Below are 23668 nucleotides of genomic sequence, written 5' to 3' on the forward strand. Positions count from 1 at the left end.
CATATATTTTATATATATGAAATATATTATATGTTTTATGTTATGTATGCATACCAAATTTCTGCAAATATTTTAATAATATTTCCAGCCATTCATGCATTTTTGCCTAGCAAAAATACCATTTTTAAAAATCATGTCATTCTGCAGTATCTCAGCTGTCACTCTGTATTTTATATTTTGTTTTTTAGTTTTAATATCATGTTTTCAATTTTTATATTGTTTAACCTAAGACATTCAAATACTTCACATATCAATAACCATTTGTAGATTTTATAGTTCTGGAACCATATGTATTTGTCACTCTTTCTTTAATATTCAGTACTGTCTTGCTGTTAATACTGCCAAATACTAGAATTCAAAAGTACATCAGACCATGGAAACTACAAGGTTACAATAAAATAAGTTAATGTTGACAAGACTATCACTAAGATTAAATAAATTCTCATACCTTAGACAGAAATTGTTGTATAATCCAAAATGTAATTTAAGTAGTTCTCCTGATCATACATTTTTACTAACAATATGGAAATCCTTTTGCAACAACACATTTACATAATTACAGACAAACTCTGGTTAAAAATATAATCAAACATGAAAATAGCTAACTGTTATTTACATCACTGGCCAAAATACTTGACATCTGGAATTTAATTGAGACATTTATTCTAGCTTATAATTCACAGGTTCATTCCACAATCATCTGGCTGCAAGATAGAAATGACATGATGGAAAAACCTAGCATTGTAAAGCTGCTCAAACCCTTTTAGGCAGAAAGGATAAAACAAATGGAAGAGCCAGGGATCAGTGCAATCCCTGCCTTGAGGGCTTATCTTCTCTCTCAAGACTGTACATCCTAACGGCACATTCAGCTGTGAAATCATCAATGCAGTAATTCACCAGGAGCATATTTCATTCTTGCTCCTAACATCTTCCTTCCTCCTCAACTCTGAACACATGAGACTAGTGGGAGATATTTCAGATCAAACTGTAATATTCTCCACCTAGTTCTCAAAAGGCTCATGCCCATCTCACTATGCAAAATGTATTTTGTTCATCTCTAAGGCCACAGAAGCCTCACCAGTTCCAACACTGCTGGAAAGTCCAAACTCAAATTAGTCTCAGGGACTCAAAGCCAAGTCTTAGCTGTGAGGTCTCGTAAAACTAAAAGAATGTTAAAGTCTCCCAGCATACAGTAGCATAAAGGAAACATTTTTATTTCAAAAGGGAAAAACAGGAGTATAAAATCAAATTGGGCAAAACACCCATCAGGGCAAACTTTAAATCTGGTAGCACTCAGGGGCTTGGGAAACCCTGCCTCTATGGCCTGGCCTGTTGCAGCCCACAGGACTTCACTCTTGAAATGGTTCTGTCATTATCTGGAGCTTTCCTAGATTGGCTATTGCACCTCTTTTTTTTTCACTCTTACAGCTTTATTCATTGCCCTGTCAAATGCACATTTCCTGGCCTCAAAGATCTGCCTTTGAAATCTGAGTAAAAGCCTCTGTGATCCCACAACTCTTGCATTCTGTATGCCTGAAAAATCAGTACCATGAATATGATGACCACTAGCTCAGTTAGTACTTTAACCTCCTTGGGCCACAACTGCAGTAGCTCTTGAATGCTGAGATGGGTGAGACAGGGCAAATACTTCACTAAGTGTCCTTAAATGAGCAGGGTGCTCTGGGGCTTCATTCTCAAAACCAAATTTTTCAATAATATTTAATCTTTCATACCCTTGAACTTGTGATTCCTGATGTCTGGCCAGTTCCTGAGATTCCGTCAAGTCATCTTTTCTAATGTACCCTTGCAAAGTGCTTGATGTAGTTTTAATGATTCTAGTAATTTTAATCCCTGTCTCTCTTGCTCTTACTCTCATTCTCTCTAGAATAATCAACAGTGTTCTTCCCTTGGTTATAAGTTCCTACTCCCTAAAATACCAGGAATCATACCATTTTGGGTGGTATCCATGGAGCTGCAAGAAGTTTGTGTTCCATGAGCTCAATGAGTTTAAAAGTTTTCATTAAGTCATTATTAAGAAATAATGAAGTTTCATTGCTATAGTTTTTACTTGCAAGAGCCAACACCTGGAAACAACTTAAATGTTCAATAACAGTGAAAAAAATAAATGAAATGTAATGTTTAAATACAAAGAAATGTATTTAGCCTTAAAAAGAGGGAAATCCAACCATTTCTAGCACCACAAGTGAATATGGAAGAAATAATCCTAACTAAAACTAGCCAGACACAGAAAGACATTTGCTAAAAGACTCTCTATCTGTGAAGAGCCCAGTGAAATAGTAAGATTCATAGAAGCAGAGAATAAAATGATATTTTCTAGAAGTTTGTGTGATGAAGAGCATAGAATATTGTTCAAGTTAACAGAACATCAGTTATGCATGATAATAATTCCTTGTGATCAACAGTATGGCATGCAGCCTACAGTAGACCACACTGTGTTGGTTACTAAACGTTGTGCTAACAGGTTAGAGACCATGTTTATGTTCCTATCAAATCATTAAAAAAGAACAGGTGGGGACTTTGGGTGTAATCAATATGTTTATGGCACTACTTCTGATATTTTCATAGGTATATAATTATATATGAATGCATCAAGTTCCATTCCTTACATATGTGCAGCTGTCTGTATGTTAATCATACATCAACAAACTAATTTTTAAAAACCTGAGACACCATAGTCATTCTATTGGAGGAAGTTTCAATTATTTTAAGTTTGGTACAATTTCATGAATATTTTAATTTTCCTTATCATAGTCATATTGGAGTTCTTTCACTGTGTCCTAAGTAGAAATACCCAAACTCCTTTTATCTCATCCCAGTGTCAGACACATCTACTGTTTCTTGTATGTCATGATGTGAGAGAAAAACAGAAAGCTTATAAGCATTTTCATAACAAAGACAAACATGTATAATATTTTCTATTCACATTTTATTGGAAATATGTGAAGTCGGTAGGCAAACAGAGGTACTTTACATCCACAGCTTATGAGCTCATAATTATCTTGAAGTTAGAATGACTTAGTCATCATTTATCAGTATAGCATTAATATGGCACTTTATAGGCATAACACATAATATTATTTAATATGCATAAAAAGTCTATGAAAAATATACTTCACAGATCAGTAAAACAAGTAATTTCCCAAGATCATGAAGCCAATATATAGTGAAGCTAAAATTTAAACTGTGGTCTTTGCCGAAATTATGTACTCTGCAAATCCTTACTTATGTTAGCCTAACTTTCCCCTTAAACATTATGAATTATTTATGGCATAAATTCCCATTATAAATCAGATAATAAAGAGCATAGTAACAAACATTTATAATATCTGCCATAATACCTATTTGCTTTGCAGTTTCCTCCTTTCAATACGATCAGTATTTGTCTATTTAATCTTCCTGAAAACATGTTTTGTTTTATGTTGCCAATTTCTAGGGATAATAAAGAAATGCTAGGAGTAGGTGCAAAAGGTAGAAGGAAATAACTTAAAATTGACACCTCAACTAATTTTACTTCAGTGCTTCAATTAAATCAAGAAACTCAATTTTTGTTCATTACTTCTCTTAGACAGTTTCATGTTAAAAAACAAATATCACTCTTCAGAAAAGCACTAGAATTTTGAAACGTAACTTTGCTGCATTTTTTGATAAATATTTACATAAAATTGATTTACATCAATTCATTTACAGTCGTTCCAATATCATTCATTTCAAAAAGCTTGTAATGATAATAAATTGACCTGGTTCTTCTCATTCTATTTCTTAGTAATCAATTTTAATTCTCACTGGACAATGTATAAGGCAAATCTCTATCATCAGTTTATTAATAGGTATCTGCAGTATGTTCTAGTAGAGTCTAAAGGTAAATTATAAAAAATTCCAGATCACCATTATTTCAGAAGAGACTTGACTTGTCCAAAGTTCCATAGTAATGTGGTGGCAGACTAGTTTAATGTCACCTCCCTGAATAAATTTCTCTTGCTTTCACTAGAGTGAAAATAGCTCCACTTGTCTGTGAAGTCGTCAGTAAGGTTTACTGAACACTTAACGGGTGTGAACATTAGGGTAACATTCTTTCTACTTTCATAGCAAGGTTTCCAAAATAAAGTGTCCTCCACTGAACTGTTCTTGATTGAACTGAAATTAATACAAATTACCTTGCCTTACTTTGAATTCCAGAGGGCAACTTGTATTTGTGCAGTGTGAAAGGTAATGAGAATCTCTAGTAAGGCTGTAAGTAACCCTAAAACTTAATGCAGTGACTACTGACTTCTCCCATTATAACTTTTCTTATGAATTCAAGGTGTTTTGAGAACAAAACTTCTAGCATTATTTTCTTCTATTAGCCACACATCAACATATGATTGCCACCTTTTCTATTTTAAGGTAAATCTCCAAGAAAGAGAGACTGAAGAATATCATTCTGTGTTCTCTGATAGAATAGCTCAGTTCAAGTTAGATATGGGACACAGTCCCACTGTTTGTACAGCAGCCTCACATAAACACCAATGATCCCCAGTCTAACACTCTTTTCTACAAATAAGGGATATGTTTTCTCAGATAGTCAGTGACTTGCATGAGTGGCCTTATTCAGAGTAGAGCCAGGTCTGGCACCTGACTTCCTGATTTCTACTTCATGTTTCTGTTGAGTCTATTGATTAATCATTCACCCAAATTATAGAACACAGGCATTGTATATGAAATTGTTAGGTTTAGGGCAGAGAGTGCATCTCAGTTATGGAGTACTTACCGAGACAGTGCAAGTCTCTAGGCTAAAGTTTTGGTGCTGAAAAATCACAAAAAGAAGGAAAAAAACTTTAAAAATTCTCCTCAGTTTAAATGTCTTTTTCATAATATATAGAAAAGATTTCAAATAGCTAGAAACCAAAAGTTTTGTATATTACTATACAAATCTGATAAATATAATTTCCATATATATATGTATATATGTACATCATATATAATATATAAATATATATATACACATTTCAGGAAAATGCCTTGTATATATATTTTAATACTAAATTTATTGTCAGACATCATGTGATTTGTATAAGTTATCTTTGGCCTCTACAATTATAAGAGTTGCTCAGTGGCCATTAGCTACGAGATATTCATTATTTTTCTTTCTTTCTTTTGTTTTTTTCTTTTTTAGTTTGTTTTTCTGGTACCGCGAATCAAACTCACAACCTCACGCTTGCCAGGCAGGCACTGTGCCACTGAGCTAAATTCCCAGCTCCAATTATTTTTCTTTTCTGGAAGTGTGTGTACAGTTTTTGGCTATATATATATATATAAAACATTTAAGCATTGATTTATAAGCTCAAACTCAGTTAGTTATTTAGTTAATTTTCTGCAAGCATAACTTGTTGTAAGATAAAATAATCTGTACAGTATGATAGCAAAAGAATAATGTTCATATAGCTTTGAAAAATGTAAAGATACAGTCAACAGTAGACATCTTGATATCTCAGAGATGTAGAATATAAAGAAATATGTTATAATATTTATAAAATGTGCAATACGGTTCATTATCTGCAGAGAGAGAGAGAAAAAAAAATTTACTGTGTTCCAGGCACTAGGTTTTGTGATTTTAGGGGCTGGGGATTTAGCTCAGCGGCAAAAGCGCCTGCCTGGCATGCGCAAGGTCATGAGTTCGGTTCCTGGTACCAGAGAAAAACCAAAAAAAAAAAAAAAAAAAAAAAAAAAAAACAACTAGGTTTTGTGATTTCAAATGCATAATCTCATTCACTGCAACTGTTATTTGAATTAAATGCTGCTTTAGTTCATGTATTAGATGAAAGAAAAATTTAAGACATAAAGAGATTTTCTAAGAATGCATTCTTTGAATCAAAATAACAAATCAATGTTACTAACCATTTGTTAGGGGATCTAGCAACTTGGAATAAATCTAGGATGACCCTCAGGTACATTATATTTAGCGTAGGAATCTTTCAGATGGCTGAAGCAAGCAAGAATGTCTAGTCTTAACACAGTCTCAGGTCAGGTATTGAGTTTTTTTCTGAATGGTCTTTTGTCACAACAAAACGTAAAGGTACATATTGCTTATATTTTGTGTAAACTAGCTCACAAAAAACAGAGAACTTAAAACCGATGTTTGCTTTAAAGGACTGAAGATCAAGGTGAGCTCAGTCTTTTTTTTTTTTTTTTGGTACAGGGAATCAAATTGAGGACCTGTGCTTGCCTGGCAGGCGTTTGTGCTGCTGGGCTATATCCCTGTTCCTAAATCTTTATAAATTAACAAAATTAAAAGTTAAAAAGAAAAAAAAAGTGTGAATATATATTCTTTCAAACTTTGCATTAGCCTTCACATTTTTTTCCTTTTACACTTGCCTCTTAGAAACAAAATAAAATCAGTTAAAGTTTGAAGAGTGGGATGGTTTCGGCTACCCAGAAGAGATATTTAAATTCCATTTGGTTAATTAGGGAACAGGGAGTGTTTTGTATCATTTCTTTTTTAAACGCCATGAATGATTTTAGCAAGTTTTAATTAACTGGGTTTTGGGCATACCATTCAGGCATTTGTTCCAAAAAAAGAAAAAGAAGAAAGAAAGGAAAAAAGAAAAGACAGAAAGGAACACACACACACACACATCCAACTGGTATTTATGCCAGAATATCACAGAGAATTAAAGCAAAATTGGGAGCACTTGCACTCAGAAACATATTTACTGAAGCCGAAAGTATCCTCTGTGTGAATAAGCTTTCCAAAATATCTTGGCGTACGTGAGCTTACACTCATTTAGAATACTGCACTCTCTGAATCACCATACCTGTCAAGTTCCTCCAACAATACTGCAAGCTCTCTCCTCATGATATCATCCAACATTCTGCTACTCTTTCTGGTACTCAACCTAGCTTTAACAATATGATCAGTGTTTTTAAAGTCAATCATCATTTTGAAGTAATCATTTCCTAATACACTATTTGTGCAAATTGGATTTGGAAGTTTTTAATAATTTTTTTTGTCTCTTTGAGACAGGGTCTTGCTATACAATTTAGGCTGTCCTTGAGCTCACTTTGTAGACCAGGCTGGCCTTGAATTGCAACAATTCTCTTGCCTCAGCCTCCCGAGTGCTGGGACCACAAACATGCGCCACCACACCCGACAAATAATTTTCTTCTTTTTTTATAAGTACATGCTTGCAGCACATGCAGTTTGCAAACATCTTGTAGAGTAGATGCATATATACACTACAATTTTTTTCAATACCTTTCCTCTTTTAGATTTTAAAATCAAAACATTTCTAAATATCCACTCATATAAATGTATTCTGTATTATAGTTAAAACCTTAGTTTACTGATGTCAGTCTGATTTCTATTTTTCTTGTCAAGCACAAATAGTTTGGAAGTACAAAATCAAATTTTTACTTTTATTCCTGTATATTCTCAGTCATTCTTCTGCTTGTCTCCTCACAGAACAAAATTCTTAGTTATTCTGCACACACTATCAAGATTGTTTTCTACCTTCTGTCATGTTTGATTTTTATTTTCTCATTAATTTTATATAAAATACAAAATAATTTAACATGGGTGATTAGTTAGTGTTTTGAATATTACCACAAAATTTTAAATCAAAATAGTGGAAAATTTGAGAAATTATATTTTATGTGATCTCCAGGGAAAAGTGGGGAATGTTTTATGCACTAACTATATACTTCATTATCATATATCTGACATCAAAATACTTGACTAGGAATAAGTGAAATTCAACTTTATATGTCTGCTAATGAGAATTTTCTATACACTGATTTCTGTTTTTATATTGTCCAAATTTTTATCTATTCCACTATCCACATATTTCCTTTGCCAGTTCCACTAGGAAAGATAATTAGGCAATAAGTCTAGAACCTCACGTCACAGTCACATAAATCATTCCAGTGGTCAGTAGTGGTACTCCCAACACTTATTTATACAGAACAAGTAGATTACAATGATGTTCAGTAGACAGAGGAGTGACTACAAAACCATATAATATAGACCACTGGACCCTCCCCAAGTTATACTCTCTTTCAGTTCCCTCTGGTTGATTTTTCAGAACAAGTAGAAAAATGACCACAAGGATACTGGGTAGGAAGAAGCAGTGGACTTAAATGTGATTGTCAAAAATATTGAATCAGGTGAACAAATTTTGTTTCCTCCCTGAGCCTTTGAAGGGAATGTGTAAGGGGTCATAAAATTCAACACTCATTAACCTCCTGGGGATGCCCTCCAGAACTTACCTCTCTTTTCCCTAAACAAAATGAAATATACATTTATGAGGAATGAACACTTAAATATTATATAGTTCTGTTCAGCTCATCCTATTGTGCAGTATGATTTGGAGAATAGACAGAACCCATCAAAGAGGTGGGTCTGGTGATTTCTTCTCCAGTTTCCATTGAGCACAACATGAAAAACAATGTGGAGCCAGCATGAGAATCACCTCTGTCAAGATAGAGGAGTTTTCAGATCATTGTGCAGAATTCCAGTGTAGTTGACTGATCATGTAAAGGTGACATGACAATGGATGTATGAGTTTTGAGTCAAAGTACCATGGAGTTGAAATGCATAATCAGGCAATAATTCCAGAGTAGCAATTTCTTAAATCAGAAAGTGATGGATAGAATCAAATACTGTTATACCAACAAGAAAGAGAAAAATAGGGACTAAAACAAGAAAAAAACCATAAAAGGCAGAGGATTTTCCAAAAACTCCTCAAGAATGATCAAGAAGACTAGAAATAGTGATTAAAGATATATTGCGGTATGGTGTGATCTTTTAATAGATTTAAAATGTAATAATTTTATAAGCCTGATAATTCAGTTACATTAATAAAATATTTACAAAGGGATTCCCTTATTTTTAATCCACTTCTTGGCTGTCTTTTGAGTTTCTACTATTTGTTAAGCATAGAATTTTTCTCTGAAGACACAATTCATCATTAAGCCAACACAGGTCACAGTAGTTAGCCTTCAAAATTGACAAGAGAAACATGAGGCCCAGATATATCTACAAAGTGTAATTCTGGATAGAAATCTAGATCTACTACACAAAATTTCAAGCACCACTGTTCATTAGCATATTTCCTCATATGAAAAGTTCATGAAGCATAGAGCACATGACATTATCAAATGGATTTCAATAAAACCTCATTTTGTTATGAGGATTTTGGCTGGTATAGGAAGAGAGATTCACAAAATTATTTTAAAATTTCTAAAACTATTCTTGAGCATATTTATATGTATTCATAGGAGTGAACTCATAAGCCTGAAAACTAGAAATATACAGATTTGGTGAAACATTGATGATTTACTTATTTTTTAAAGAAAATTCTCATTGTATTCTGCTTATTGTTTTGGAAAATCCATTACCAATGTTTTTGCCTAGAACATTAAAGACTGGAAAGACAAATTTTTAATTATCTTTTGTTGTAAAACACCATATGTCACTGCTTAACATTAGAAAAATAAACAAAGAACGTTGAGATTTCAAACAAAACTTTAATAACTTTTGTTGAGGCGAAAAAGTTAAAGTGGTCAACAAATTTCATAGTAACTCTATTTCTGATTTATTTAATCATGCCAAAATATTTACCATACACCATGTGTACCCAGCACTTCAAAGGAAAGATGTGGTTTGTCACTTTACTATGCAACATAATTTTATATCCAGCTGTGGCCCTCAAGAAAATGTGGGACTGAAATTTTGGGGAGGAGAAAAATAGATGATTTGCACTAGAAAGACAAATGGATACTACACATATTGAATGTATGCATGTAATTAGAATAAGATTTCTTGAAACTTTCTTTAAGATTTGTTTGATCTTTTACAGAGAAGAAAATAAAGTCATTTCTTCAAAGTTTTAAAGATAAATATGCATCTAATATTGTTCTGAGAAATATTGTAATTCCATATAGAAAATTTTCAGTTGGAGAAAGCTAGGAAGGGCAATCTTCACCGCTACTGAAGAGTAAGTGGGTTTCAGATGCCATCACTGAGTTACAGGTAGCAAGACTTCTCCTCCTGAGGAAAGAACCATTGTGAGCCACAGACCAGGCACTTACTGGATTCTAAACCTGAACTAAGAAATTCACAATCAGAGGAGCACTTGCTCAAAATCACAGGCCTCCTTTCAAGTGACTGTAAATATGTAAAAGAAAATATCTTTCCATATGTTGGAAATTGGGTCTTTTGAAACCCATATTATCCTTATAATAGTACGAAAAACTTATCTACAGATTTGGCTTAAATGAAGAATTAGTGGGACATGTTTGTGCATGCCTGCAATTCAGGCACTTGGGAGACTGAGGTAGGAGGATCACCACAAGTTCAAGGTCAGCCTGAACTGCAGAGCGAGATCCTGTCTCAAAAATAAATAAATAAATAAACAAATAAAGAATCACAATCCATAGACCACAAGGAATTTTAGTAGATCAGAATTTTGTTTTTTTTTTTTTAGTTTATTTTTTTTGTTGGTACATGTTTGCAGTATTTAATAATTACATTCTTTGTGGGGAGTTGGTACGTGTGCATAACACATTTTAATTCTTTTTAAAATCCTCTTATCCTCTACTGAGGCCTTTAAATCAAAATTACAATCAGAATTGTTTAAAAAAATCAGTTATTTCAGAGAATTATGGGTATCATCTATAACTAAAAAACTCAGTTGTTAACAGAATTGTCAATTTTTTTAAAGATATTTTCATAGACTAATAGCCCTGATGAACTCTTTCTTTTCCTAAATATTTAATTGGGTTTGATTTATAACAGAATTTTTGTTTTTCAGGATTTTTAAAATGTTGTTGCTTCTCCTTATATTCATTTCTTTCTCTTAAGCATTTTTTATTATGAAACCATAACTTAAATTATTTCCTTTTATTGACAGATGCAAGTAAACTACTGTGTGAGGAATGCTTCATGACAGTCACAGTATAAATATGAAATTAGTGAATTATATCCTTATTATTTCCCATTTTCCATATCTCGTGAAATTTTTGTAGCCTGAAACATCCCCTCAGGCCCAAAACACTAGAAATCCATACTAAGTTCTTTAGTATGGAAAATGCACTAGAGCCCCACACGGACAACAGGATACCCCCCTTCACAGTCCACACTGTCAGTAAGTCTGTCATTGTCGAGGGCATCCTCACTTCTGTCACCCTCCACCACATGTCCTCCAAATTCTGAGTAGTTTTTGATACATGATCGAATTCCAAATTCCATTTTGACTTTTCGCTTGATCTTAGCCAAAAGGCCGAGAAGCGATGTACATTTTGCCTTTTCATCAGATATTTTTTTTATCCTCTGCTTCCTAAAATTCAAAAGCAATTGCATCTGAAACACATGCATGCAGGGTGTCCTGAGAGACCATGGTGTTGCCCTGGCATAGAGCAAAGCCCAGGACCAGGTTACTCGTTACCAAGAGCCACCCCCAGCACACTTCTGTGTCTATTAGGATGCAGACAGCCACAAAACGGTGCTGTCCCCACCCTAACCATAACAAAACCACAAGGAGATCATCTTCACCTGACCAAAGTCAGCAATTAGTTTTCTGAATTATTTTCAAGAAAAAAATTGCAGTAAAATAATGCTTTAAGCCTGCAGAGGTTGTGGGTCAGGTGTTACTGCTCGGTTATATGGAACAAGAGCGCCTGGGTTTCAGATCATGTGAAACCTCGGAAGGGATAAGAAAAGCAACCACTGGCAAAAGCACGATATGAAAGTTTTGGAAAAGTCAGGCTTCAAATGACATTCTTTAAATAACCCATTTCAATTTTAAGTGCCTGTATATCAAGGCAATGATGATATTTAATAAATTAAAAGCACACTTGGAGTCACTGACTTCTTGTTCTCCATTTGAACAGAATAAATTTTTCACTCCTTTTCATACCTGTTACAGCCTACGCTACTGGGGTTGACACTTCTTCAATTTCTTCCAGAAGTGATGCCAAAATTGCTCCTTTATCAGTCAGTCAGTCTGCCAAGAGTCCTCCATCTTCTTCCTACTTTCTCAAGTTAATTCGGACTTCACAGACTGCTAAATGAGAGACAGACAACAGAGAACTGGGCAGAGAGGCCACCTTTCTCAGGCCTTTCCTAGCAATGTCTCGTGGCTGCAGTACTCAGGAGATGGCTGTCTCCGTGACTAATGGGCACTTATTAACAAGTATCTAATGTCACAGTGGATTTGGGGTGGGATGTAAAGACATCCTTTGCCTTACTGGTTTCCATCCATGAACTTTGAAAGAAGAGTCTATCAGTTCAGGAACAGAACAGAGAACTTACAGAAAAAAAAGGAAGTCATCATTGGAGGCTAATGTAAATTCACTTTTAAAAATAATACTGAGCCAGGCTTGGTGGAGCATGCCTGCAAACCCAGAACTTGGGAGGCGGAGGCAGGAGGATCATTGACTATTTGAGACCAGTTGGACTACATAGTAAATTTGAGGAAAGTCAGAATTGCATAGTGAGAACCTGTCTAAAAATATAATAATATTGAATTTTCTGAACACTTAATTCACATTTATTCTTAGAGACTTTTATAGGCAGCTAAAAATTTTATTTAAAGTAATATGTATAAAAATACTCAATATTGTTGGCCATTCTAGAAAAGCATATTAAAAGAACATTAAGATTCCATGTCACCCCAGAAAAAATGGCTACCGTCAAGAGCTCAAACAATAACAAATGCTGGTGAGGCTGTGGGGAGAAAAGGACACTTCCTGGCTGTTGATGGGCTTGTAGACTGGGGCAACCACTATGGAAATCAGAATAGAGATTTCTCAAAAAGTTAAAAGTAGAAATTCCATTTGACCCAGGTATGACTCTTTGGTTATCTTCACGAAAGAGTTATAAATATCACACCACAATGATTTGTGTGTATCTATGTTTATAGTAGCACAATTCAAAACTGCTAAATGTTGGAATTACCGTATGCACTCATCAGCAATGAATGGATGAAGACAATGTTGCATACATACAATGGAGTACTACTCTGCCATTAAGAGAGATAAACGTGGAGAATTTGTAGGAAAATGGATGGACCTTAAGATCCTAATTTTAAGTGAACTAAATCAGACACAGAAACATTTATACTGTATGGTTTCCTTTATATCAAAAACTTAATAGGAAAAAGGAAAGAGGAAAAAGAGGAAAAAATGTAATTATATTCTAAATATGTTTCTGTTATTGGTCTCTGATTTCACTCTAATATGGTGTGAGTGCTCACTGTGCAGGACTTATATTTCTCTATGTTAAGATCTTTATTGCTGTTGTAAGCATGATATATTTTAAAAAAATAAAAGTAAATTCCCAAAATAAGAAAATTCATGAAGATAGAGAGTAGCCCAAGTGCTCATCTAGATTTACTAGAAAGAGATCAGAAGAAGATTGTAGGTAGGTTACTTCTTACTACTTTTGCTTACATTTTAAGTTTGTAAATTTTGTGGTCTACAAACATTTTTGTTTAATAAAATTGTTTTATACAAACATAAATTAGTATGAAAAATTTACACTTGGATATATTTGGAAAATTATTGAAAATCAAATACAGAAATAAAATCTTGAAACTAAAAACAAAGGAAATGCTTCCAAAATTAACAATTTCATTTCCAAAAATTTGCATATTTAGCCTGTTGCACCTTTTATAAGAAAATAAACGACTTGATTTTTGAAAGAGAAGCAATTAGTAAAAATCATCCTCTATTATTTATGCTCCTTGGAAAACAATTACTTGTGTATAATCTAGATATTCTAGTTCATACAAATTTCTAGAAAGTTGCTAATTTGTTATGCGTGTTTATGGAATGAAGATGTTATTGGTTATTTTGTTGTTTGGTTGATTGGTTTAATTTTGTCAAGAAACTTGTTAATATGTGAAAGATAGTAATTGTATATTTTTTCTTGTTTCTCAAACTGGAATCATATACTTGTAATTTATTAGAAATTACAGAGAGGGCTGGTGGTGTAGCTCAGTGGTAGATCATGAGCAATGCTTTGTACTCAAGCCTTAGCTAAATAAAAGGAAGCAAGGAAGGAAAGATGGAAGACAGGAAATAAAACTACAAAGAGAGAAGGAAAAGGTTTTGCAAATACAGAAACAATGAGACACCTTATGCCTTTGGAAATCAGGCTTGAGCAAGTAATGAATCAGTGAAAAAGTACCTCTCTAATGAAAGAGGCAGAGTCTATGCCTATATCTTTAAGTAGTGGTAACTTCTTTAATTTTCTTATAAAGAAGGTGGGACCCATTTTCATTATATTCCATAAAAGCAGAGTTGATATTGGCTATGAATTATTGTTCTTACATGTTTCCTTCTTAATACCATTCAGGAGGTCACTGATATTATACTTGTCATGAAAACGGTTCACTAGGAATTCATTAATTGTAGTGGTGACATTGTGATTCTTAAATTCTTATGTTTGTTTCTTTCAGATCAACTCTATACTTCTGTCAACACAAAGGGGCGGGTTTTGATGGAGTACTGAGTCCAGAAGCTGCTGGCTTTGTTTCCTCACACCGCTTTCCTTTGCCTGGTACTAAGTTGAACCCTAAATCATGAATAAATCATGAATAAATGTTTCCTATGAACACTTGAATGAGTGATTGGAGATGAATCCCAAAGTTACCTATGTCACCCGTCAGAAACAGCTTATCATGCTCTTGATTCTACACCTGAAGGATGACCCCGAGCTCCGGCTCCTCAAGCAGCCCTGGAGAAATCCCATTCTCATGTCTGTGGGAGGAGGGCAGGTGAGCCGAGAGCCGGAAGGAAGAAACTTCTAAAAGTGAAGCAAGCGATTAATCTTCTTTGCCAACGGATTTGCATATTGATCGTACAAGCATATCACCCTCTCCTGCTTATTTTAGCATAATCTTAAATGAAAGTGCCACACACTTATTTTAACTGTAAAGTACTATACACAGGTGACAGGCATGCCAGGATTTGGAGGGATTTAAAATGCTAATATGTGGAGAATTATGGGTATTACACAGAAACTGGAAACTTAGGTCCTTATTGTTGATCACTCTGCAAGTTTAATCAGATGACATTTCTCAAATTATTGATGTACAAAATGAGATTTTACTGCCATAACTCCTTCTGTGTGAAAATGTTCATTATGATTTAGGTTGAAATGAGAACCATACAATTTGAAATATGCAATTAAAGTAAGGTAATGTCATGCATTATCCAACAATTCTTAGATACGCCACTCATGACTTAGTCTTTCTTATTTCTCCCAAAGGAATAAAGTGTTGCTGATATATATTTTTCTATTCTTCCTTTTAAAACAAGTAAAGATCAAATGTTATAACATGAATGATACACTATGAAGAACTGGGATTAATTATTAGATACATAAATGGGATCTTAGAAGAGGACATTGAAAACCAAGTGTGCTTCATCATCCCTTTAGAAATTATATACTTAAATAAAAAAGAAATTATATACTTAAAATCTAAAGAAGAAAAAATATAATGGGACAGTAATAGTGGCAGCAACATAATATAAACATATATCTCATGCTTCAAGAGCAGTAAATATGGGTAGCAAATAAACATGTGAATCGAGACATTCTGCTGAATAAAGAATTAAAATTGCAAAGCAGTTATAATTCTATATACTACTAATAAACACTCAAACTGAATTCTAAAAATATAGCTTTTAATAAGATAAAATTTAAAGATTAAGAATAAAAATACTAAAAAGGTATAGGTTCTTTATTCCAGAACATAAGACACTACAGAGAAAAATTGAAGCATGTTATTTGAATATCTTCTTTTAAAAAATGTTTGTTGAAATGTTTGTCCACATTTTAATTGAGTTATTTGGGTTTGTTTTTTCTGTTGAGCTTAAGGAATTCTTAATATATTTTGGAAGTTAATATAGTGGTTTGTAAATGGGAAACAATTATGTAACAATATGCTCAACACCATTATCAAGGCGACACAAATCAAAATTAAAATGAAACATCATCTCACAGATATTAGAATGGGTATAATTTTAAAATGAGAGCAAGTGTGAGTAAAGATAGAGAAAAACTGGACACATGCAGCCTATGGCTAGGAAGATAAAACGCTGCACATGGCCCAGCAATTCTACTTCCTGATATATTTCCAAATAATTGAAAACAAGTTCCTGAAGAGATATCCAGTCCCTCCTATTAACAATAGCATTATTCACAGTACTCAAGATATGGAAAAATTTCAAGTGTCTATTGAGAGATGAATGGAAAAAGAAAATGTGATGTGTTATATGATATATATATAGCTATATACATTTATATACACACAAATATGTACATATATAGAGATTTAAATGTTAAATTGAAATTTATATAGCCTTAGAACAAGAAGGAAATCCTGTCATTTGTGACAATGTGGATGAACCTGGAAAACTGTATGTTAAATAAAATAAGTTAGACATAGAAGAACAAGCACTGCATGATTCAACACCTACTGAGTGTCTGAACAGTGAAATTCATAGAAGCAGAGAACACAATGGTAGGGAACTGAGGAAATGAAGCGTTGTTCAATGGATAGAAAGTTTTAATGTTAGATGAACAAGGTCAATGACGTGCTGCCTGTAGTTAATAATATGCTACTGTGCTGTTCCAGATTTGATAAGAGAGCAGATCACATGGTCGGTAGTTTTACTACCCACACACAAGCATACACACACACACACACACACACACACACTGACAGGCAAACTCTAGAAGGTGTTATATATAACATTGGTATCAGTGTTAACAAACATCCAAAGTTATCAAACTATGCACAATAAAATTAAAAGCTCTTGGCTATCAGTTCTGGGTCAATAAAACTTTTTAAAGTGAAGAAATAAATAAGTAAATGCATAAGAAATCTTAAATTAAGAGAGACATAATGAATTAGGAAAATAATATTGATAACACAAAATTTACATTAATGGCAACTGAAACATTGAAGCATCTGTTATATTCCTAATGCTGATAAGGTCCTGAAGCAACCCCAAATGCTGTTTGATTTCAGGGTCTCTAAAATGGACATTGACGCTACCTAGTAATGCCTGTACCACCCGTGATACTCAGGAAGCTCATACAGCGCCCCTGTGCCGGAGTCTTGTGTATAACGTGAACCACAACTCAGTTCATTACTCTCATGCTCACTGGTAGGAGGAAAAGGGCACAATGTTATGCAAGTGTCACCTGTAGACTACGTGACTTGTTGCATGTGGGTGGACATGCACACACAGGCACGTACTCACTAACAGCAGTATGTTTGCTCTGAAATAATTAGGGAGTTCTATCCTGATCTCTCTGTATGCAGATTGGAGACCAGACAGAAAATCTTCCTGCCTAAGTGCTTCACTGGAAGTTCTCTACAGTTCTCACCACTGGGGAAGAAACTCTGTTCCATTTGACGTCCCACAAAAAGGGGTAAAAGATAACTGTGTCCACAAAAAAGTTAATTATAATCAAGAAAAACATATCCCCCAATACAAAACCAAACGAAAGCAAATCTGATTGTTGCCAGTAAGAAATAAGAGAAATGAAACGTTGTTTGTAGGACATTAGTGGTATAGAAACTCATCATTTTTACAAAATTCTTCAGGTATGTACTATTCACATATATTGCTGAAAACAGGTTGTAAATGGGACACTTTAATGATGCATATTCTTGTAATCTCCATCCCCTAAACATGGGACATGACAGAAATTGGGACGATTATGTCACTAACCCTAAATGATGATAAGAATGAGGGCCAAGAAACAAGAGTGGATGAAATTTTCCAGCCAGGTTTTATAAAGATGGAAACATAGTAACAGAATGTAAAGCTGAAAAAGTTAAATTTGTGTGTTCACAGAAGTAAATAGCTCCAAGAAGTGGAGATAATTAGCTTTGCAGATCAGCAGAGGGCCTCAGCGCTCAGAGGCACTGCTGAGCTGTCGGCAAGACGCGCGACGTCCTGCCTGGGCTTGTGTGCATGCGAAGTGTTCATCTTGCTCTTTCTCCCTCCACTCCTCCATCTCATACGTAGTTAGCTGTTCTTTCTCCTCAGTACTGTGAAGACAGAGTTTTTATCTATGTAGTGAATGAGGCAAAGACAAAAGTAAACAGACAAAGGAAACCCCCACAACAACAAAAAAGTGTCCAAGCAAAAAGGAAGAGGAGAAATAGCAACTGAAAAAAAAAAAAAAAAAAAAAATAGAAAGTTGTGAACACATTCATTAGGAACTGTGGGTCCTCAGCAACCTACCTGTCCCCTACCACCTTTAAAGAAGACTGCAGTCTGGCCAAATCGCAATCTTTATCCCCAGAAGACCCAGGCAAGAGATGGAAGAATTTTGCCCTAGAGAAACTGAATGACCTAGAGAAAGTTTTGTTTGAAATAAGACTTCTACCACATTTCATTCATTATAAATATTACCCAGGAGTGATACTTTTCTTAACATGTCTGATCACTGACACGGAATGTTCACAGGATTCCCAGAAGGCAACTGACCAAGAAGTTGCGGTGAGCGCCACACTCGCCTGCCTTATGGCACCAATATACTTTCTTGCTCCATATCGGCTCCAATAAATATTTTCTGAATCTATTAACAAATTCAGCCACGTACTTGTCAATTCTCAGTTATCAAAAATCACAAAGTTCTGTAAGAAACTTCTGTAGGTCAACTAATATGTTCCCTGGGCACAGGTCTAAACTGAGTTTTCTATCATATTTCTGTACGATGTCAAGAAAGAAGCGAGCAAACCCACATGGAGCTTTGGAGCTTTTATATTTTTGCTTCAGTGAAGCCAAACCAAATTATTTAATAGCTTAAAGTCAGTCTCCTATCTTTTCAAAATTTTAGCATCAGCATTCATGAAAGGTGTTAGTGGAGTTTCACTCTAGCAACTCGGAAAGACACTGGTAGCCTGGGTATCCATGGAAATAGGAAATGAGTAGACGTTTTGATAAGATTATGCTATCTTTGCCATAGGTCATAATGACACACAGTGAAAGGAATTGCAGGACAGAAAAGGGCCTCAAGCAAGCCTGTCCTCATTAATTTTATCTCACATTCATTGCTTTCATTTGTCACTGGCACCGTATTCTTCAGCTCTGTAGCTGTGTGAGAAAATATCTAGTTGTTTTTAAAATTCATTTCTCATTTTGACTTTCACAAGCTTACTCACTTCTTATTTACTAGAAAGAGTTAATATCCTTATTAGACTGATTCTTGGTTGAAGTTAATTTTTAAATTTTAGAATATTTTATTGCTCTTCTTTTCACAGATTTCTTTAGTAGAGTAGCCATCATTTTAAAAGTTCTCAGTTTTATATACTGCCTCATTGATGCTTATTAGAATAAAATAAAATAAAATAAAATAAAATAAAAATGTGTGTAAAGGGCCCAGCACAGTCCTCAGAATGAGTAAGTGTAGAGTAAGGAGGAACAATTTGAGTTGCTTATTATTATTATTATTATTATTGCCTTTCAATTTCATGGACTTTCCATTTAATATGTTTAAAAAACAAATGTTTCCTTCTAGGTACATTTGCTTAATTATCAAACCATTTTTAATCATTATAAAGGATGCTTCTCCTTTCAACATGATTTCTTTATTTTTGAAAGTAAGCACTAAGTGACAAAATATGTTTATGTAGCTATAGCTTTGAAAAGCTTCATTTTCCTACACTTTTTCAAATTCTGAGATAATGCACATTTAAGGAGAATAGGACTATGTTTGACATAAATTTACACAGAGAACACATCAGGTAAGTCATACTAATTAATCATCTTTTCACATTATTACCATTTGTGAATGCATTGTGAGAATAGTGAGAACACTGAAGGATTACCTAACATCTCAAATGTCCAGTGTTACTATATTAACTATAGCCCCCTAGGCTGCAGTCCAGATTTCTAGAATTTGTGTGTCCAGTATGACTGATGATATGTGAACATTTCACCAAAATCTCTCCACTTCTTACCCAGCCCCACCTGGACTGACCATGGTGTTCTGTGCTTTGCAGTTCACAGATACATCCAGAAGGAGAACCATTCTGCATTTGTCCTTCTGTGGCTGGTTCATGTCACTTACCATTACATTCTCGAAGTTCATCCATATTGTTGGGAATGGTAGGATCTTCCTTTTACATTCTAAATAATCTTCCATTTTATGGGTATTTCTCACAATTTCTTTATGTACTCATCCATTTACAGATGCTTGTTTATAAATCTTAAATACTGTGAATTGCCAGCTGGCTAGTGCTGCAGTGAACATGAGAATGCAAAGATTTTTATTGTGATTCTATTTTTGATTATCTTGGAAATATATCAGAAAAGGGTTTCCTCAGGGTCTGATTACTAAACTAACCTAGTAATTTAAATATTCACAAAAAGTATATAAATCCTTATATATATTACTATTTTGAAAAAGGATTTTTTTTTTCCTTTTTAGAGTAGGCATATCTAAATTTGTGGTTCTTCAGAGAAAGGAAGAAGTTTGTCCCACACTTCATTTCTACATGTAGAATGTGATTTGTGGAAAATGTGCCTGCTTGGTTAGGAGTAATCTGGAGAAAATATCAAAGAAGAATCATCAATTCATCCTTATTCAGTCATAGTCATTCAAAACAATTGTCGTATCTTTAATATCCCTAATAGTTTGCATTACCTGTGAAATATACTCAAAATAATACTTTTAAAATCTAGTAATTCAGAATCCAAAAAACATTTTCAGGTTACAATTTGTAATTTAGACTTAGGTAACCACTGAGTTTTCTAACAAGAGATTGGAAAAAGATAATGTATCTCAGGCAATGAATTCTGCTTTTCTTTATTGTTAGCAAAGAACATTGACCACTTGTTAGAGTCCACATGCTGTGTTAAATATCTTAAATTCCAAGAGAAACTATGTTATTCTGTGTTCTGATTTATCAGACCAATGATTTAAGCAAAGCATTGAGAACTGAAATACATGTATCCTGAGAATTGCAGCTTAATCTCTCTGTCTGGAGACTCACTAATGGCCAAAATGCACAAACATGCCCTTACTGGGGATGCCTGTGCTATTCATCCTGAGACAACAAACAAACAAACATTATTAATAAATAGATTTAATAATTTCCTTTCAGGCTTTGAATACTAGTTTATTTTGATTTGAAAATATAAGTAAATATATTACTTTAGGAATAAAAATAAGACAACAAACAAGAGCTCTTTGTATCTAATGGCTTTCATGGTATCTCATGTTAAAAGCATTGGTGAAATTGTCAGATATTTCTAAATTACTTCCTGAAACTGAATGCTCTGTGATACACCTGTTGCTCCTGAGTCACACATTCATTTCTTTCCTCCTCTTTCCCTCCCTCTCCCTCTTCCTTTCTTCCCCCATCACTCCGTCCCTCTCTCTGCCCATTCTCCTTCTCACTCCCTCCTTCCTCCCATTCTTCCCTGCTTTCCCTCTGCTCCCCACATTCACCTCTGCTCTCCACCAGTCCCATGCTGTCTGTCTGCAACTGAATCCTCCTGCAATTTCTTCCCTATTAATCTTTCTATTGGATCTTACAAGAGCTGTCCAACCAGAGAGTTATATGGCCACTGAAAGCAAACTCTGCTCTCTGCTTTCAGCTATTTGCTTTACCCCCAAAGATAATCTGGACCATTCATGTCACTATCTAATATCTTTAGTTACAACCAACCTTTCTTGTCTGATTTTCTTCAGTTTTGAATAGTCAAGTAGCTCTACTTGTAAAAGCAGTGGTCTGGTCCACAAACATGGCCCCTGACAATCTTACTATGTAAGGAGCTCAGATGTTCACTTACCATGTAGGTAGTTACAAAATACATGTAGGATTTCTAGATTTTTTTTTGTCTCAGATAAAGGATAAAATGCAACATAACTTGAGTGAAGATCAAGAACTTATCAGCTTTCTTTCCTTTCCTCAGCTGTCTCTCTGCTGGTAGACCAGTAAGGGCAACAAGCATCATTTATGATTCACTGTATATATTCTACCCAGATATCCATATCACTCATACATCCTGTCATTAACAAAACACTCGCACATCCTGTCACCATGAAAAATAACACATGGCTGAATGAAAAATAATTTAAAACTTGTTAATGGTTGAAAACCTGCCATGAATTATGCAGCTAAGAGCTTTATTCTGAGCTTAGCTTATCTTGTCTTTCTAGCCGTCAAGTCTTACCTCAATATATGCATCTCCACCAATCTAAACTTCAAACTTCTTAGGACATGTGTGTTTAGCTGTAACTCACACATATTCCTTAATGTTTGTCCCTTACTTAGTCCTTTGTCATGAGAGTGAGTGCCTCTCTGTGTCCTCCTACACGACTCTTTCTCCAGATTTCCTAAATTCTCTCCTTCACTTTTACCAACCTCCAAATTCTCTCCATTGCTTCTTCCTAACTCAGGTCATCTTCCAGCAATATTCCACAAGTGTACACTCAACACATGGGAATGAAGCGAGAGCCAAAGCTCAGGTTTCCAAACAGTCATAAATGTAGGCAATCATAATCTGTTGCACTAGAAAGTAAGTGAAAGGTAAATGCTTCAGGAGAGCATTATGTGAGGTCTTCATGCAGGTTTTGTGAAAATTTAAAGGGGTGGGCTACTTTAGGAGGCAGAGATTAAAGAAAGTTAAAAAAACTGGTTCTCAAGAAATGCTTTAAGGTAGTATATATATACGGGTAAGAAATCAGCATGTGTGTGTGTGTGTGTGTGTGTGTGTGTGCGCGCGCGCATGCACATAAGGGTGGTTGGGGAGTACAGGAGGGCTGTGAGCTGAGTTTGACTGTTTCTATGAAGTCTATTCTCTGTTTTTTCAACAGTGTACACGTGTTGACAAGTATGGGGAAAGTACACCTGTGGTCTTTAAATTAAAATAATTTGTACATAATACGTAGAATAGTATAAGTAATGTAGACATGGCTAAGCTGAGAAAGCCACCTAGGGGCTATTTTTCTGGGAAAATATATTCAGTCTTTATGAGCCTCGGTTTCCTCATTTTAGTGGGAATTGAATAGAAAAACAAATAGTAAATTAGCTTATAATTCTTGAGTGCTGGAAAAATATAGACAATATGGTAAATATCAACATCCATCAGTATCAGAATGATCATTTCAAAATTACTTCAGGGAATTCACACCATTAAAGATATGACTAGCAAAGTCAAATTCAATTCCACTTCATATTAACAAATAAAATAATTACTTTAAAGGTCATGGAATAAACATAATTTTCTCATGGCCCTGAAGTTCTTATAACAGGATCATGCATAGCACCACTGGGAGTGCTGAACATGTTCATAACTCAATTGCTCAATCAATTCTTCACCCAGCTGCCCAATTCCCTGCAAGTTTTCAACCATTAACAAGTTTAAAATTACTTTTCATCCAGTCATGCATTATATTTGTTCTACAAATGTACCCTTTGTTAGTGACAAGATTTACAAATCATATTGATATTGAAATGGAATGTATACAAGGCATCATAAAGAATGTTGAAAGGAAAATTATTAAATGTTGAAGAGGGTAAATAACATCATACAGTAGTGTAAAAAGAGTGTAAATAAATGCTCACTGACTAGACAAATAAGTTGGGTGGAAGAGATCGGATCTCATTCAGTGTTTACTTCTATTTATTTTAGT

This window comes from Chinchilla lanigera, unplaced genomic scaffold, assembly GCF_000276665.1.
Source record: "Chinchilla lanigera isolate Chin_1 unplaced genomic scaffold, ChiLan1.0 scaffold00039, whole genome shotgun sequence".
Lineage (NCBI taxonomy): Eukaryota > Metazoa > Chordata > Mammalia > Rodentia > Chinchillidae > Chinchilla > Chinchilla lanigera.